Here is a 20,319-nt window from a genome sequence, read left to right on the forward strand (position 1 = left end):
TTAGTTAACGTTGTCGGCGGGTCAACAGTTTTATAAACAATATGCATTAACAAATAAACCTAAAATAATAAACACACCCAATGCACATGCAAAAAGCGTCTGACACGAATAAAACGCGGAATTTAAGGATGTTTTGAGTTTCATCAGTTCCATGAGGGGCCCGTGAAGATCCGGGTTTAAATTGGCCCTCCGAAACCCATGCTTGTCGTCAGAGGCGACTAACGGGATCGGGTGGTCAGGATCGCTGACTGCGTAGATTGATGCGCATGATTTCAATCTCTGAGTTGTCTGACCCAATCTCGATTATTTACAGACCGCCGTCATATAGCCGAAAAATCGCTGTATGGTGGGTAGGTGGCCTGGTAGGAGGAAGGCCGAAGCGATACAAGTGTTAGACGTTTACAACTTTGGTAAAAAGTCACAAACACTGGCATGGTGCTAACAAACCAGAACTAAAAACAGGACGCATCTTGGGTTCGAACCCACGACCAAGTTTGATTCCATGCAGCTAATGAGACGCCTGAGTGGCATGACAGAAGGCATCAGGACACACACGGGTTTCACAAGTATGTGTGTCGAACTAACGACAAATCAACTACAACTGAACCTTGTCAGTTGGCGGACGCAATATGTTATGAACGTCCATTTATTATATATGATTTATTAACCGGGACCTGCTTTAACTTCATACAGACACTTTAACTGGGAATCATAGCATACGCATCGACTGGGATCCACGGAATATTGTTCCTACAAGAGAAGTATGCTATCGTGGAATAGTGTGATTGGCGGCTCTGTACTCTGTACACCACATGTGCATGGCATCGCATATCTGCTACCTCAACTTGACAGCTAACCGTTGGTCATATTGTGTGGGCACAGCGCGCCAGTCGTAACAGTGGGTTGATGTAAATACACAATGTTTACATTTGAATATTACACTGATTTAATTATAATTTACTTAGTCTACTATTCGTATGCCAGAAGGAACGAAACTCAGGATCAGATGAATATACACATACATGTATAAACATTATCAGCAAAACCAGATATTCCCTTTACCTGTCACAAAAGTGGGAACAGCCAGTGTGTACTTATACATATAACGCACGTGTCTGTGCCTGAAACGCTCACTATGTAGTTCATTGAACCTAACTTCACAAATAATCCGGTATATAAATTGGATATATGATATTAGAAAATGATGGTGGTCTGATATTCGACAAACGGTGCGTCAAAACGCAGCCATTGTCGATTTGCAATGTCTTAAACGGCATTGTTTTCACACTTAAAGTAAAGCAAAATGCATGTGTAAGTTATGGCATTCGTAACCCGTGGCTATAAAAGTTCAGCCTTGCCAATCGGAACATCGCCGTCGGACGTATCCAAAGAGGAGAATCGCAGTCTTCCGGCCGACCAAGAACCGGCCGACCAAGAGTTACCCCCCCCCCCCCCCCCCCCTGCACAGGATCGCTACATTCGACTGTTCCATCTACGTCATCACAATGCAACAGCTACGGGGACTGCAGGACGCATCCCTGGTTTGAGGAGAATATCGGACCAGACTGTCAGGAACCATCTTCGCGAGGTTGGAATCCGACCCAGAAGACCAGTTATCGTCCCTGTTTTGCTGCATTATCCATCGATAGCGACGCTTGCGTTGGTGCCACATCTTACAGCCTTGCAATTTGAGAAACTGGAGACGAGTATGGTTTAGCGACGACTCATGATTTCACCTTCACCGGCGTGATGGAAGACAAAGTATTTATCGTCGTTGAAATGATCGTTTTGCCCCACTTTGTGAACGTGAAATCGACAATTTCGGTGGCGGTAGTGTCATGGTGTGGCGGCCATATCGTACACCGCGAGATCAGACTTGGTTGTGGTTCAAGGACATTTGACAGCAAATCGCTACATGAATCAGATTCTTCAACCTAACCTTCTTCCAATCCTTGACTGCCAGAGGGAGCTGTTTCAACAGAACAACGCTCCTTCGAACACAGCTTGTGTCACGGTAGACTACCTTCATAATGCCAACATCAACGACTTGCCCTGGTCGTCGAGATCTCCAGATCTCAACCCAATCGAACACATCTGGGATGAACTCGATCGACGCGACGTCAACGTCGGAACACGCCGCAGACACTCCCACAACTCGCCAACGCGTTACACGCAGAAAGGCGCAGAAATCCGCAGGACAGAATTCGTACACTTATCCAGTCAGTGTCGAGGAGATGCAGAGCCGTGAGAGCTGCCCGGGGCGGTCACACGAGATACTGAGTTCAGCGCAACCTTGAGGCCTTATGTGACGTGGCAATGAACAGTTTTCAATGCCTTTGTTCAACGACAACATGTGACTATCGAGCTCCAAAATTCAAATTTGATTCTATGATATTGAATTATATATATATCGACTTCATTAGGTACAATAAATTTACTAAAAATCTACCTGTGCGTTTCTTTTTTTGAAGAGTGTAAATGTATACGCAGATTATATTACCTCGATGTTAGCACAATTATTTGTACCCAATTCAAGTCGTTTGAGCAAATCAGTGTATCGCGATAAAGATGCAACAATGATAAGTAAAAAAAGAACTGTATGAAGGTAAAGAGTGCTGTCTCAGTCGCAGTAAATTAGGCTCATTTCTCAATGTAGATAATCAAGTTATATCAGAGGAAACGTTCCAAAGTTTCAATATGTTCAGTTAACGTACACCATTATGCTGATGTGTGAACTATATTGAACGCAATGGTATGAGCACATGCGCATGTCACGCTATAGTTAAACGGCCTGTCACAACGTTACAAAAAAAAATTTATAACAAATAATGATAATTATATAAGATTGACAAAACCATGTCCATATTTATATGAAAACAATGCCCGGTGTACGATTTTGACTGTACCATTAGCATATGTTTATGAATTACTACCAATTAGTGATGATACCAGGTGTTCGAAAAAGTACTTAATCTACCAAACGAAGCTTTATAGGGGAGTGTTACAATTAACACTTGCACTGCTGTTTCAGCTTCATCAAGATAAATACATTATATTCGTTCAAATGTCCTGCTCGCAGACACAGAGCTCATGCTGGGGACAATTACTACATACGAACAGTGAAAATACATAAAGAGAAATATAACCTCATTATTTATCTGACTCCACTTACACAATCAATATATTAAATCATATACGTCAAGATATTCGTGTATGGTAAGTGCAACTTTCCATCAACACTTAATTGCTATAATTATTACCCATAATATGAAGAATGACAGTTCTGATATCTCATGGGGGAATCTGTTTGAAACCACTTCAGATACGATAACGAGATGGCTCCTCAATGACATCTCCTTATCCGTCACAGCTGCACCAGCCGATCACGGCATCAGAGTGAGCACAGCCAGGCAAGTCCGCATTGTGAGGCATACAGTACATCCTCGACTGAACCAACCGATATGACTATCTTGTCCCCCTTTGTGTTTCCCGAACGCAGGACAATTCCGCATGTGTTGGTGTGAAGATTAATCGTATATATCATCCCATGTAACTGAGCTGCGATCAGAAGCGTTACATGTGCTATGAATTAAGTGGAACGGTTCATGTACCTACATGTAGTACAGTGCTATTATATCTCTGCTTGTGTCTAGTGGATACTCCAAGAAGAGTGAAGTAACGAGGGGAAGGGGATTGGGGTAGGGGGGGGGGGGGGGGGGGGTTGGTGGTGGTGCATTACACCTGGCGCATGCAGTTGAGGTACATGTTTTTATTCCTGTTATATCACATTACTCATGAGGGCTTCTCGCAAACATGATCGAGTATCATTCCAGTAGCATGCCAAGTCTAGCTGACACGTATTAACAAAAGGGACTATGTCTAAATAAAACAGTTAAAAAATTAAAATCCCTTTCAAAGATTTGCCATAGTTGTTTATCATATTGATTCAATCTTAACCACTCCATGCCTTATACTTGTATCGTATACTTGTCTGTTTGTATTTTTGCATACGTGTGACTATAAACAACCGTGAAATATATGGTCCATGTCCACAATCTGGGACACTAGCTTATCGACTACGTTTAAGCTTTCATTTGTCACAGATCATTAACCTTGGTCTTTCACAATGCAGAATAACAGGTGAGGGGAAATGAATGGGGTTAAACGTCGCCTTCAAGACATGCACGTGTGTGTCTGATTGCTTGTACAAGTCTATAGTGCTTGCCCACTGAAATACCATGCCGCAGTTTAACATGATCATCTCACTCAGACACAGTACACTGACCCCGATCCGACCAGTCTTTTAGCCCCTTAATGCCGAGCGCCATGCAGGGTGACAACAAGTACCATCATTTAACGTCTTTCGGTATGATAAGGCCGGGGATCGGACCCGGACCTTCCGCTCTCCGGGCAGTGCTCTACCACCAGCTCAAGGAGGCGGTCTGCAGAACAGCAATCAACAATGATGTACATTAACGTTATTTACATGGTATGTACGCTCATGTCACATCATTATGAATAACCGTTATAAACCATTACTGAAATATTGGTACACTGACACTTGGCCATTCAAAGCCAACTTCTATTGTTCCTAATTAAAAAGAAACCTCACAAAGGTGATGCAAAAGCTCCGTCCCTATATCATGACACTAGGAGCCAACACATACGTGTGGTACTCGTACAACTGGCTAGTGTTAAATACTGATGCACTAGGAGCCAACACATACGTGTGGTACTCGTACAACTGGCTAGTGTTAAATACTGATGCACTAGGAGCCAACACATACGTGAGGTACTCGTACAACAGGCTAGTGTTAAATACTGATGCACTAGGAGCCAACACATACGTGTGGTACTCGTACAACTGGCTAGTGTTAAATACTGATGCACTAGGAGCCAACACATACGTGTGGTACTCGTACAACAGGTTAGTGTTAAATACTGATGCACTAGGAGCCAACACATACGTGTGGTACTCGTACAACTGGCTAGTGTTAAATACTGATGCACTAGGAGCCAACACATACGTGTGGTACTCGTACAACTGGCTAGTGTTAAATACTGATGGACTGTGTGGTCGCTGTCTATCAATAATATGTTCACTAAATGTTAATGTCCATTAAATGTACAATTGCATGGATTGCTGATTTTAAACCAAACTGTGACATTCATACAGTACAAAAGCGATATACGATATGCGTGCATTCCATCGTTATATAATTAGTAATATGAATTTGTGCTATAACTACATGTAAATGTCCAACACAAGTCATAGTTATTGATATCGATCCCGATGACGTATTGTGCAGCTTACTGCGGTGTCTAGTCAAGAGGTACGACACATGTGACACACATTCACACAAACATATATTCGATAACAGACTACCTCGTTTACTTTCAGTTCGCAATTGTCCATAAGTAATATATATTCTCATTGATTTTACGAAACGCATTTGACATTGTACATCGATCCTCATTATGTTATACTCTGAAGTTTATGTTGTTCACGGGTTGACAGAGAAACAATTTCGCATTTAATAGAATTTCTGTTCCAACTAGCGGCATCCAGCCTTTCTGTGAAGGAGAAAGTAAAGACATGGGTCCGTACACTGTTCACGTCAGTCATATGAATGCGTGAAACTGGCACAGGCGACCGATGGCGTTATGGCTGCAACGCTTTAGTTCTCTGTCGATCAATGCTAAAGTGAGCGAAACGCTGAGTCGGTGCGCTAGAGATACCGCGAGCCAATTATAGCAGAGGCCACACCAGTCAGTCCTAGCAGCACATTCAAGACGGTTTCCTGATTGTTTCAACGTATACACAGCCTTGAGTGGAGATCACTGTGTTCGGAAATTTCATTCTATGAGAGGATTTCCACTGAAGATTGGTGAGTAGGAAAGATCTGTCACAAACTCCTTCACCCGCGTGTACAGCATTTTCAGTCTCTTGGAGGAAGTGTGTGTTTACATGTTCTATCGATAAGCTCTGATGTCAAACCGTTCCGAACATAAGATTGTTGTTGCTATCGGTGCTTACTAGTCTCCTGAAGCATCGTGTTTATGTGTATCATAAGCGTTTCAAGGATTGTATGTTGACTAAGGTTAGAGTCACATGTGATAACCATATAGAGTAATATGCATATTACTGTTAACTGATATTCAACAGATCATTCCGTTTGATTGACGAAGGTTTAAGATGGACTTGAGTGTAAAATATTGTCATTGATGAATTACTCATTCCGGTGTGATGGAAAACCCTTTGTCGTCATCTCAACATTATTGATCACGGAACACAAACGAATTTGGAACACACAACACAATTCCCAGACATTATATGACTTTAACTCAATAGATCTCACCCTAATCACTTCTCATATTTAAGTGAACTAATTCGGGACACATTTAAGCAATTATTAATCACATCTGAACGACATTATCACGATATATTGGAAGAGTATTCTATTGCCGTGCCAGACATTTACAATGCGTATCTGAAACCACCTCTATGCACGATTACCGAATAGGATCAGCTGGTAAATGTCTGTAGCAGCATGGTGTCTTGTAGCAAACGTTTCATGCCTCATGTTATGGTGACATATACGAAGTACAGAGCCTCGTGTGTAGCCATCGGCTCGCTGAATGACCTTCTGTGGTATGTGTAATTATACTCTTATTGAAGTTATCCTTATGTGCGCACATGTAGAAATGACCCAAGTCGAAATCAGCATTGTAGACATGTATACATTCTGAGCAACATACACATAACATTGTAGTGCTGCCGCTGCTAGCAGAACATCGCGTTTCATCATAGTTTACCCTTACTTTCCTTCAATCCTTGTCTTATTTAAGGAGGTAGTTGATACCTCAGTTTGCTGCGAAAACATGCATCCTAATGTGCGTGCAAGGCTTCCCCTGTTAAAAGTTGGAATCCCAGAATGGCCATTATTATGCTCAATCTGTCAACACTGGGTCGGTTTGGCTTTCGTCCCACATGAAGCTGACATGTTGTGAGTGAGTGAGTGAGTTGGGTTGAACTCCGCTATTAACAGTATTCCAGTTACATCGCGGCTGTCAGCTTGATGTCGGAGGAAAGCCAAACCGACCCAGCTATATATGGTGTTGACAGATTGATCATAACAATGGCCTTTCTGGGAAAGCCCGAAGTGATGCAGGTCTCAGACGTTTACCACTTCGGTGAAACCCAAGAGCACGGGTATGGTGCTGACAAACCTAGAAACATAATCGGGGCGAACTGGGAACCTACAATCAGAGGTTTCTGGCGTACCAAAGGGACGCAACTCTCCACAGCAAATCGCGGCGCCTTAGACGACTGGGCCACCCGTGCCCCCCTGACATGTTGTGATATACAAATGCAACTAATATAAAACGGCTAAAAATCTGGTATGTGAGTTTTCCTTGTTCAATTCAATACTTATTTGAAATAGTGTCGTTAATATATTTATGTTTCAATGTTAACAGAGAAACTATTATTCATGTTGGTTCATTGGACACTAGCGAAAGTTTGGGAGTCTTTCTTTTGAGCGGTTCCCGGTCGGAATCCGCCTCAGCTCCCCATAACCGTAATGAGCTGGCTAATGATGTCATCCTGTGTCGTCTTAATCTCCGTCATCATGCACAGACACGGATCATTGCTCATGCTCTCAACCACTAGTTGGCTTTTCGTTGGCAGAATCGGGTTTTTTTACAGGTCGCTGTCATGTAGCTTGATACAACGTTCACTCATTCACACTTGTGAATGCGTTATTAGGGGAGTGTTCACTTCTATGTATTGGAAAACAGGGTCTCGCTCCGATGGGTTAATGCAAGTTGCATTTATTGTAATGAAGGTCAACATGACAATACAGAACAAGTACAACCCAATGATGTACACGCTGACACAAGCCAACATAACCTTGTGCTATTTGTGGCATGGACACGTCAAGTATGATCTGCCATTGGTTACCAGTTACATTTTCATGAAAGTGACATCTTCTGTACTTTCTGCTATGGTGATTGCCGCAAACAAAAGCACAATTGCAGGGATCGGATTGTTTGGTAAATGATGTTGCGTCTAACTATTGAATGATTTGGTTGTGGTGCTCTATGCATAACATGTTTCCAATCACAATGCAAAGTTCATTGTGAATATTACAACAGACATAGAATTGAAGCCTGCAACAGATGTTACGCGATTAGAAAGAAACTATATAGTAAACATGTGTGTGTGTTTGGACATGTTCTCTGGGTTGTGCATATTATTATCAGTGTTCCCTAAACAACTTGTAATTCTATAAGGAACTGTCCGGCACAACGAAGATTGAATGGTGCCAGATATACCTTAACATGCCAAACCTCTGTACATTACAACACATGAACTGCTAATTTGAGAGAAGTGATTACATATTTTATATTTGTCTCGGAAAACAGTGGAATATGCCATTCCGCAGATCAGCAGGACAGGAATATCCTTCTCAGGTAACAGCATTGCTTCTTTCTTCTGGAACGGCTACAGTTAAAACATAATATTTTTTATGAATTATATTGATTATAGTATTGTTAAACAACCAATTTCTACGCTCCGTGTCGTCCACTTGTCTTCATCGTCTCTCACCACACTGGTCAGCTTCAGCTGTTACAACCCTGACCAGCGACTGGACAATGTACTTATTCTTACGTACATGCGCATACAATTTCAGTCTCCTCAATCAGTCTGTTATTTCCTTCAATACACGTAGATACAAATATATCACTAAATAACAGCCTGATGTCACTTGTGTTAATCACATATTGCTTCCAATGTTAAAGCTATGGGCGCTGTAGCGATATTTGTTTTTCTCCGTCATTAAGCTGACACGCTGTGACGTGGTTAAGATAATACAATGTAGTTCAAAGTCATCCACACCTTACATTAGACAGAGGGTTACCTTACTCTTGAATCCACAACAGCTGACACTTACTGAATTTACATTAAAACTGGCAATGAATTCATCTGCACTAACGAGACCCGGTTTGAGCGTGAGAGGTGTAGTTCATATTGCATACAGAGTGCGTGGATGTTTCTTCCAGACACGCAGTTCATTCAACAGATGATGTTTGCAACAGGTGCATTGAATAGATCTAGGTTAACATAACGGGACAACTTAACATGAAAAGCTTTTTATACGGAGTGCCAGAGTGCAGTGTTCAATCCTTTATTCTTACTTGCCGTTGTTATATATGTTGTTATATATGTATTAAATCGAGAGAGACCTAATAATACATTTTTCCTACATTAGTTCCGACCTCTTCTAAAGGAAGAGTGACCAAGAGTCTAATAAAAGGCTAATTATAATTCCCTTTATCATGGGTTTGAATCCCGGTTCGCCAACATGTTTCTACGTTTGTCAGCACCACACCCATGCTCGCGGGTTTCACAAATGAGTAAAATCTAAGACTTGCATCACGTTCGGGCTTTCCTCCCACACCAAGATGACACGCTGTGACTGAAATGTAACTGAAATACCCTCAAAGCTGCGTTAAACCCAACTCACTCACGACTTGAGGATAGACAATGTACCAGTCGAGGACGGACTATGTTTAGCACGTTCTGTATCGTTTTCAAAACAACACCCTCTCTGTATAACCCAGTTTCATTAACAGCATGTGCAAATCAGCCCAGACAGCATCTTGCTCCCTGCTACTTCGTTTTTATCAAAATACCTGCACTTCACGCTTCTCGAGAGTAATACAGCCTGCCGACAGAAGATCGTCTAGTAAAGCATCATACATATGCATAAAATGTTTCGGAAAATGTGTGTCAGTCTTTACGATATATTCCATACACAAGGGACGCCAGTCTCGATTATGTTAATGTCTTCTCCGGAAACTATGGCTGCATGTTCGAGCCTCCAATGGTCGGTCGGGACTATTTTAATGCACTTATTCATGTTCCGTTCATAATATCTCAGTGCATATAGCGAACCATCTGTTGCTGACAGGGGCGTGTTTCAAAATAAACATTGAAACTTGTGGGTGATCATTACCCTGTTTTGTATACATTATCTCTCGATACACTCATTTAAAGGCGAGTGGTCGTATATTCGTCGGATCTTATTCGACATGGTATGTGTAATTACAAGGACTTACTCGTAACTCTTCAGTGAGCAGTAACGTGTAATTCACTGTCGGTGAATCGGTGTTGTCCTTTGATAAGTGTTGAAGTATGAACAATTACAGTTGGCATGCTTCGCACATAGTTATTTCACTAAATACCATATCTATCCTTTCGCTTTTGAGATTATCGTAAATATAGTTGCGAATGTTTTATATAATGTATCCATCTGTCTGTCATTCTATATTTCCATTGTACGTTACATGAAGCTTACTTACTTACTTATATTGGAGATTTAACGTGCGCTTTCCGACTGCAAGCGTATGTCGCACACGGGCCCGGCCAGGCCATTCAATGTGTTTCCGAAAAGGGGAAAAGTGAGTTTGTCCAACCCATGGCCAGGAGGGGGGCTTTAGGGGTTGCTTATATAGAAATTTTGAGATTTGGAATGAATGCCAAGAGTGGGTGGAGGACGAACTAAGGGAGCTGTGTGTGTTGGGTGGTTGTTAGATTAGGTAGTTTGGGTTTTAATATTTTATTTGGGGTTTAAATGCGACTAATTAGTCCTGTTTTAATTAGGTATATGCCTAAGGCTTTGAATTTTTCTAATTTATTTTGTGGATTTAGGATTGATTCTAGTGTAAGTGCGGTTTTAAGATTTAGGGTGGTCTGTAGTGTTGTTCGGTGTGTTTGGTAGAGTGTGCAGTGAATGAGTACGTGTTCTGGTGTTTCTTGTTGTTTGCAATGTGGGCAGTTTCCTGTTGTGTGTAGATTAGCTATTTTACGGTGATTATTTAGTTTGGTGTGGCCTGTTTGTAGTTTAGTAATTATTCTTTCGATTTTTTTGGATGGGTGTAGTATTTTTGGTTTAGTTAGGTTTTTTGTTAGTACTTTCCTGATTTGGCTATTTGAGTTTTGATATATATTTTGCCATTTTTTGTTGATTTTTTGTTTATTGACACTTTTTATTTCTGATTTTGAGCTGGGTAAGTTTAAGCTTATTTAGGGGATAATTTTGCTGCTTTATCTGCGTTTTCATTTCCAAAGATTCCTACGTGGGGGGGGGGGGGGGGGGGGGGATCCAAATGAACTCTATTTGTTTACCTGCCTTAGTTAAGTTGTTTGAGCTTTTGAGTATTTGATTTATTAGTTTGGGGCGGTTTTTAGTGTTTTTATTTTTTAGGGCTTGTAGTTCACTGAGGGAGTCGGTTAGGATGAGGATTTTTTGGTGTTTTTTAGATTGCTGATTGTGTAGTGCTGAGGCCATGCCCATGAGTTCGGCCGTGAATATGGATTGGTTGTTTGGGAGTCGGAAAGATTGGGTGTTTTTGGTTGGTTGTGCGATGTGGACTCCGAAACCTGTGTGTTTTGAGATCGGATCTTAGGATCCGTCTGTGTATATGTGACACCAATTCGGCCAATTTTCGTGTATGTATGCTAGTGTGGTGGTTTTAGCGATGTTAGGATCGGTCTGTTTATTTAGTGTATCGGCTAGTGTTGTGTCTATTTTTGGTTTTTTAAGTTTTGGAGTGAAGATATTGGATGATTTATTGTTTTGTTTAAGATTATTTATTTTGTGTTCATTTAGGTAATTGGTTATTCTTTGGGAAATTGGAGTAAGTAGTGGATTTTTCCGGGCTAGGGCTTGGTTTCTAGGGCTAATATTGTTTTTTATTAAGTTTTCGATAAGAGGGTTTGATTGGGACGCGGCCCAGAAGTTTAGGGTAAGTTTTTCCCTACGTAGTTTAAGTGGCATTTCTCCTGTTAAGGCCTGGAGTGAGGTGGAGGAGGTGCCATGTTGAGTTCGTGTGATTAGTTTTAGGGCCTGATACTGGATTGAGTCTAGTTTTTTAATGATAGAGTTGTTTAAGGTGTCGTAAATGGCACTGCCATAGTCTAGTTTGGATCTAATTAGTGATATATAGAGTGAGAGGAGGGTGTTTTTAGAGGCCCCCCAGTTTGAGCCGGTTAGGCATATTAACCTGTTTAGGTCTTTGCTGCATCTGGTTACTAGGTTTTTAATGTGAGCATCCCGGGTGAGACGTTCATCGAAGATTAATCCTAAGAATTTGGTTTGTTTTTGAAATTTGATTGGTTTGTTGTTTAGTTGGAGGTTTAGGGAGGCGGGTTGCATATTTTTGTGTTTAAATACTCTTCCTGTGTTTTTTTCTGAGTTAAGGGAGAAGCCCTATTTGTCTGCCCATTTTTGTATTTCATTTAGAGATTTTTGTAGTATGTTTTGGGCCATTTTATGAATGAAGCTTAGGGACGTGTCATTTATTATAGGGTGATGGGTGAGCAGAGGAACTCAGGGAAGAGTCACAAGCATTAGGGAAGTGTGATCACTTCACTTTCTGTACATTAATGCATCTAAATCCTCTGATAAACACCCCCATCCCCTTGACGGGTCCCTTAAACCTCGATTCAAATATTTCCTGTGTTGAGTATATTTCGTTAACTTCAGGAAACTCACACGGTTCAGCTAATTATTTATGTGCAACACAATAGTGTCATACCGACAGCATCACACAGAAGATATGTTGAACAGTTTGTGTACACCTCATGTGGGAACATAAGCCAGATTATGTTCCCTTTTATACCAACATGTGTATACACCCAGCATTACAACAAAACTGATACGACACGTTTGTCATTATAATGGCAATACAACGGAACACTGACCCCTATAATTGCATGGACTTCATTAGTCTTCACAGTAGATGCATCTCATATATTATTAACATTTCCCTGGTGTTTTAACAATTGAAGAACAATCAGAATAATTTATCAGATCATGTCTGTCTGGTACAGCTAGTTTTTCCGCCTCACTCACTCAAATGATGGTATCAATAGAATTCACCACACAGTTAAAAAACAACGAGCAGGATGTCTGGCCGCTGTATATATTAATTGCGAAAGGCTTTGACATTATAGCAATTGCCAATAAGTCAGCTTTGCAGATGAATGTTTCAACTCTATCATGTTGCCATACTTATCTGAAAACAATTCTTTGAGTCTGTATGCAACGTTCATAGTGGTCGCTGACGTGTGAATACTTTCCAGAATCAATTAATCGTCAAGTTCAAAGACAACTCGTTGAGTATCGCTTATGTAACTACAACATTAAATACGACAACATAGCATATGATATTATGTCAGTGTGGCACAGTGGCCTGTCATCATTTTCCCACAATTCCAAGCTTGAAATGCCTTAAGATCCATAGCCAGTTCAGTCACGAGCTGAATATTCATGACAAGTGTTCTCCGCGTTTAAATATAACAAATAACATATTACGTTCTTTATCATATACATACAAGTCGCCACAGTGAGGTTTAAGTAGCAAACTATTGAAAGCAATAATGGGAATTGTATTTTATTCTGTGGTAACTTTTACTTCTCGGCAGGAGAGATAATTAAATCTAGTGTCTTAAGTCTTCTAAATTTCGACGTATTTCCCCATCATAAAAGCAAAAAAATAGGGTTATGATTTGAGAAACTCAATGATTGCAACTGACAACTGTTTATCCCGCATTGAAATATTATATATTTCTTGTAATGTAGGCACATTTGAATGATTTTTCATATAAACGCACATTCAGAACCAGTAGCATAAACATGCAGAACTCCGACGAACTGCTCTGACCAGCTCAGAGTGGCTGGTCTTGAAAGTAGATGAATTTAAGCACATTGCCACGATGGCCTGGAAAGTTAACAACGTTGTCTTCCTGTCATCCATTCACTGTCATTACGAAACAAGATATGCCGTCCTCTGCCGCAACCTATTACCATTAGACTCTGACCAGTTCGATATCCCCTGAGGTTTGATATTATTTTTAGCGTCAAGTTCATCACAGGGTGAACGCAGATGTTTAGTGTCTGCTAAATGTAGCTTACAGTTTGAGACATGCAGACATGTTCTTGTCACTGATCGTGGCCTTCTCACTACTCATATATATAAACATCCATATTTTAGTTTGACCACTGCAGGCTTATGATATTACGGTTTCGTCGTAAAGCCTATTTCCTCGTGGGATTCCGGGTCCTCAGCAACATATGCATTCGTAATAGCGACTTAATGGATCTGTCGGTCAGGCTAGGTTGACTGGGCGTCACCGTACATCGATGGCGTGAATCGTTGCTTACAATATCAATTGCTGGATTGTCTGGTCTAGATTCCATTATTTTCAGGGCTCCGTCATATAGCTTAAATATTGTTCATTTTGGCATTGAACTAAAGAGACCCTCTTTTCAAAGAAAAAAACCGTACTGTCGTTGATTCGTTGAAATAGAAGATTCGACTAGGTATTGATAATGTAAACTTACAAGAACACGAATGTAACAGCTCAACATCTGCAGATTACCTGTTGCGAACAATTGAACTTCCAGATGGATTTTGAAATTCACTGATTAATTCAAACTTTCACATATTCATTTGGCTCATTTCATACAGAGTGTAGTGTATAATGTCTCTTTAGGGGTGTTCCAGACTCTCTATTTGCTTCATGTGGCGATTTCAATGTTCACGGTAAATGAACTTTTGCAACCATATTGCTACACTAGGTGCACATACAGGTATGCTTTGCAACCCCAAACATCTTTGTAAATATTTTATTCTCGTCATGATGTTAATTGAACTGGTCACACTGTTGGAGTGTCCGCTACTGTAATCTAGAATGACACGTGTGTAGGCTTTTTAATCAATGTCTTTTTGTGATGATTAACTTTCCTCCCACTTTTCTTCCAAATTCCGCCACAGTCATAGCTTCAGAATGTGGCAGTCAAACAAAGAAAATATGTCGGTCTAGATAACTATAAAATAGGACACCAAATGATTACTACAGAAATTGGTTTCTGTCTCAGCATGGTCATCAATACAGGACATCTCAACATCACCCCGAACCTAGTATTTATTGCAGATCGAATTAGGTAAAGTAAGATTATTGATCCTCTGTATAATGTTTGCTTTTCTTCTAAAAGGATATAAAATATATTAGATTGAAAACCACATGGTTAATGGGGTCTAGTGAACCTAAAGTAATGAACAAAATGATGATATCACTGATTTTAGCGGAATGTACCTTGTCTCTTTCGGAAAGTGATTATAATTGTTCTTATTATCTAATTAACTATTTTGTGATTCTCCAAGAATAGTCCCTTTTCACATTTTTCTCAAAAACTGTTTTTATTGTGTGGTATTTTTTTATTGTTCATTACATTTCTAATGTTAACCCAACCAACTGTAATATTATTGAGCACTGTGATGAAATTGTATTCTTATGCAATGAAGGGACCTAGTCGGGACCCGATCGCTAGCAAGTCGCAAACACGACTGCATCAACAGACATCCTCGTTTGGATCCTGACTTTTGTTTTCAGCAATAGTATATATTGTTTGTTTGTTTGTCTTTTAACGCCGTACTCAGCAAAATACCATGTACATGACAGCGGTCTGTAAATAATCGAGTCTTGACCAGACAATCCAGTGATTGATATAATGAGAATCGATCCACGCAATTGAGATACGATGACATTCATCAACCAAGTCGCCGAGCCTTACCACCCGATCTCGTTAATCGCCTCTTACGGCAAGCATAGTTGCCTTATAGGGAAAGCATGGGTTGCCGAAGACCTATTCTACCCCGGATCTTCGCGGGTCTATTATATTTTGAATTATCGCTTGAGTAGAAGTGGTAGTAGCAATCATTTAAGTAGATTATCCAAACATTAAACATCTAATCTTCCTCGCTCCCTCTACTCTACGAGTTACTTTGTTTATCTCACAGCCTTTGTCAGGATGAAACATACATAATATGAATTCAAGTTTACAGCAAATAAATACCATACCCTCTAAGCCTAAAGAGAAGATCATGTCCACCATATTATATGGAGATGGGTGTTCAATTCGTGTTAACTTTGTTATCAAGTGGATGTGCACTTTTGTATTTGAACTCGAACATCGATATTATAATCAGCTTCCTTGTGTATTCATCACAGCAGCTGGATATGCAGCTATTTTGATCGAACCTTCAGTAATGCATGAAATAGATATCCCTAATGTGCGGAGCTGAGGGTCTGTTTACTCTGGAAATTGGTCTCTCTATGCAACTGACACCGTTATGAATTCAGACGTGCTAAGTTCTACTGATCTGCCTGACTAATCTGTTGTGCGAGCTCAGGATGCACTGTGAATGACTGTAGAGAAGCTAGAGGAGTTCCCCTGAGATATGCCCGTATCATACAATGCAGTTGCATGTTGAGCAAACAAACTTTTAAAAACACAAAAATATCTGCTTTTCGCAACATTTGTAATCTAATGCAATGTCAAAACAAACTCTAGGTTGGGTGTCCGTTATCGTGCAGAAGATAACCTTTAATATCTTCTCGTTTAACTATTGTATAAACTATTGCATGACTATTGTATAATACATTATAGAAATTACTGTAAACAACTGTTGTATAAACCACTGCATCATAGTTAAATAAACTATTTTATAAAGTATTCATAAATTGTTTATGAACAACTAAAGAACTGTATAAACTGTGGCATAAACTATTCTATAAAATTCTGCATAAAGTGTTGTCTGAACTGTTGTGTAAACTTTTGCATAAAATATTGTATAAACTACTGTATATATACTATTGTACTAACGTTTGAGCTTTTGTATAATATGTTGTAGGAACTGTAAACCCGAGAGCAATCACTGTATCAAATGTACATCTTATCAGACACTCATCCTCAAGTTAGTCATTGAGAACTAGCTCGAAGAGCCATCGAAATCCAAAAGACTTAGATCATGCGAAATGTCATAACATGATTCAAATCTTTAATATTTATGATCCCTCAGGTCGGCAATAAAGCGAGTTATGGTGGTTCACTGTGCACGCTGTACACGGTGGATGAATACATTGCAACATCAAGTAACGTGACGTACGGGGTTTCTTTGTGTCCTTTCTGGGACGATGATCACAGATGTCGCGAAGCAGCTACTCTCATCCTCCCGGGGCCTCTCCTTCCATTGTAGTTAGATCCATTGCTTTTGGAATCATTCACTTATTTCTTGTGGTGAAATGAGATATGAGAATATTATACTAATATAAGGACTAGGTCGTACATTATTAGGATATGAAGCATACAACTACTATCTCCTGCACACAACTTTTATCACAGAAAATGTATGGCCAAGAAGCGATGGGAAGAAGTAATTGGATGGAACTGATCGCGAGCTGTTATGTCCGCGTACTACTTCAACCAGCGGGACAACTGGCTATTACTAAGTAATTAGCTGAAGGGCACTGTCATATGTAACACATTATAGTTGCTTCCTTAGCAACATCATTGCCATTAACCCTTTGAGATGCGGCAACAACGATATTCATACATTATAAGACAGCAGTATAACCATCAACATAAGACAGCGGTATTGCCATATTCATTAGTTGTAACACAATGGTATAACCAGAAACATACATTGTAAGACACCAACATAAGCCAGCGGTATTACCGTATTCATACATTGTTATAAGCCAGCGGTATTACCATTACCATACAGCACATTGGAGGAATGGCATTATCATCTACTACTTAACTAAAGCAGCGGCGTTGGCCTCTACATGGGGCGGCCTGGGGATATACATATGTGCATCTTAATGTCTAAAAGTCAATCGAGGCTCTTCAGCCGAGTGTTTCCGCCTCAGTTAGCTGCCTATAAACTTTTTTATGGTAGCTATGTAAATGAATTTTATACACATCAGCCGCCTTCCACTATTACACAAGACACTTTGATTTTGACTTCAAACGGCAATTGCCAACATAAAATAAATTGAGGAACAACTGAATCCACGCCATTTTACATTACGTTTACGGGAATCTATCAGCTCTCTAACAACGTATTATTTTTAAGTCATTTGAAAAATACCGACAAGAACGATTGTTAAATAATCGCGTAAATAGACATATACAAGATATGTATGCCTATAAAATAAGCACATACAACAAAGAAACTATTAATCTATTTTATCTATATAATTTCAGCTTAGTTGGCTATAAATTGTCCTCTGATAGTAAAGCCTTTTCAACGTGAATCTTTTTGTACATGCTCTCCAACATAAAAATGATTGGTTATAGCTGTTTTGAAAAATGTTGATAGTTTTTGTCTTGAAAGGATTCTCTTTTATGTTTTTATCATTGTGGCACGTGGGATTTGTTAGCATACTCCCTGTAACAATATTTCATGGCGCTGTTGTTGATCAACAGGAACTGTGTTAATAACTGTGGTCGATATATGTCTGCCTCTTGGTTCCTATCAAAACACAAATGTGTATTCCATTTTTTATAATGTTTTCAGTTCTCTTATATAAGGACACATTACATATTTGCGTTATTAAATAGGTTCTCTATATAGCTCGTGTTTGTTTAAGTTGATACCAGATAAGCTCGAGAACCGTGCGCGCATTGGCCTTGAGTACATGTTCGTTTTCAAATACAATTATATACTATATTTGTTGGGAATGGTTCACGTACGTCCAACTCCAATTTCAAATGCAGTACATCCTTATGTATGCTCCAAAACCCTTATATACGAAAACCTGTAGATCAAGTCAGTGGTTGACAATAGTACAAGACACTATTCAACTTTCATTCACAGCCTTTTTCAACAGACTCCTGATCATGTCCAAGATGGTCTAAGGGTCAGGACTTATAGTTGGCCATAGGATGTTTGGTGATGCTTTGCTGTTGGTGTTTGACACTGTGCACTGTGGACAGTAGACTAACCCATAGTATATGAAATAGTTTTATACAATACATGTCTCGCCTCTACAAATAGATCAGCTGCATGTAGATGTTTCCTAATCGTCCAGTCAGTACCTTGAACTCCAGTTGCCTGGCGCAAGTGAACAGCGATTTTGTTGGATGTTGGTTTTCGATTTCTTAGAGTCTGGTTTCTGATTCATCGATCCGGGACATGTGATGATGACCAAAGGCCAATCATAGGCATTTTGGGTCAGCAGGAACATGTTCCAAAGTCTGCAAATCACAGACACATTGAACATATGGCTACTCGTTTGGTGTTGGCCAAGTGCGCCAAATTTGATATTTAGGAGGAAATCTCCTCGGGGCGTTCAAGGACCAATAAGGGCTTAGACACGGTTCATTGACATGGGATTTGGCGTTCCAGGTACCAGGCAAATACAACGGGAACAAAGGAGTACCGCTCATCAATTTCATTACCCTATTCATGCATATTAAGTTCAAATGTTAAAATGTATATATTCATATCGATGTTCAGTCCAAAGTTCCGACACATGGTCTGTTAAGTCAATGTCACACATATTGTGGTTGACAACGTCCCCCTTCAATGATCTGAGGAGGTCGCCGATTTGACGGTAATGTCAGTTACGGGGAGGTGCAGATGGATTGCCGTCCAACCTCGGGATGCTGACTTCGGTGTTGAACAGCTCTCTCTGTGGAATCGCTGCACCAGCTATTGATAACTATGTAACGGCTGCTTTCCCTTGGGTATTAGGCTAGCAGTTTCTTCTCAGGAGAGAAACAATGTTTATCGATTACCTATGCATTTCTATCGATCTATGTTACAATGGCGTTTTATGCTTTGAGTTTGTATTCAAACGCAGTATGATGAAGAATGTGCCATCTTGACTATTGAGAGTAATTGGAAGTTACTGAGTATCTAGCCTTAACTTGTATCTCATGTTTATTGTGGACACTAGCCATGGGGACACCCTATTGTTGTACCACGTTGTGTAATTACAAAAAGATAACTCTAATGTTCAAAATATCATATATCAAGAATGAATATATCATGTGCATGAAACACACAAGGAACAAATACATATTGCAAGTGTCATTGAGAAGTGATTGTTTTTAGTCGTAAATCTAAAGATAAAATCACACATTTCATGTGTACAAAATTGTTTTGCATCAAACATATTGCGTTGGCATGATTTTAATGTTATTAGATAACATTGGCTACTTCTCGAGTCCAAAATAATTAGATTACGATCTCATTCATCAAACGTCTAATTTCACGTGTGCCGCTTTGGATACTTGACCTATACAAAAAGTATAAATAGTGTTAAATAATACCAGAACTCGATCCCAATACCATGTGGATACGTGTAGTTGAAAGAGCAGAATCTTAACCAAGCGCCACACATATGTTATATTCTGTTCCACTCCAGATCAAGGCTCTAAGCAGACTATCGACGTC

General features: G+C 40.0%; 1 protein-coding gene across 1 annotated transcript in view; it reads left to right on the top strand.

Annotated features, from left to right (window-relative positions):
• Positions 1-5,511: 5,511 nt before the first annotated feature.
• The window catches only part of LOC124141840 (glycine receptor subunit alpha-2-like), a 42,210-nt gene continuing 27,402 nt past the window's right edge, over positions 5,512-20,319 (top strand). The window contains exon 1 of the mRNA XM_046509993.2: positions 5,512-5,888. The gene's annotated coding sequence lies outside the window, so the exon portion shown is untranslated. The remainder of the gene's footprint in view (positions 5,889-20,319) is intronic.

Source organism: Haliotis rufescens, unplaced genomic scaffold (assembly GCF_023055435.1).
Source record: "Haliotis rufescens isolate VD_foot unplaced genomic scaffold, xgHalRufe1.0.p SCAF_7, whole genome shotgun sequence".
NCBI classification, from domain to species: Eukaryota; Metazoa; Mollusca; class Gastropoda; order Lepetellida; family Haliotidae; genus Haliotis; species Haliotis rufescens.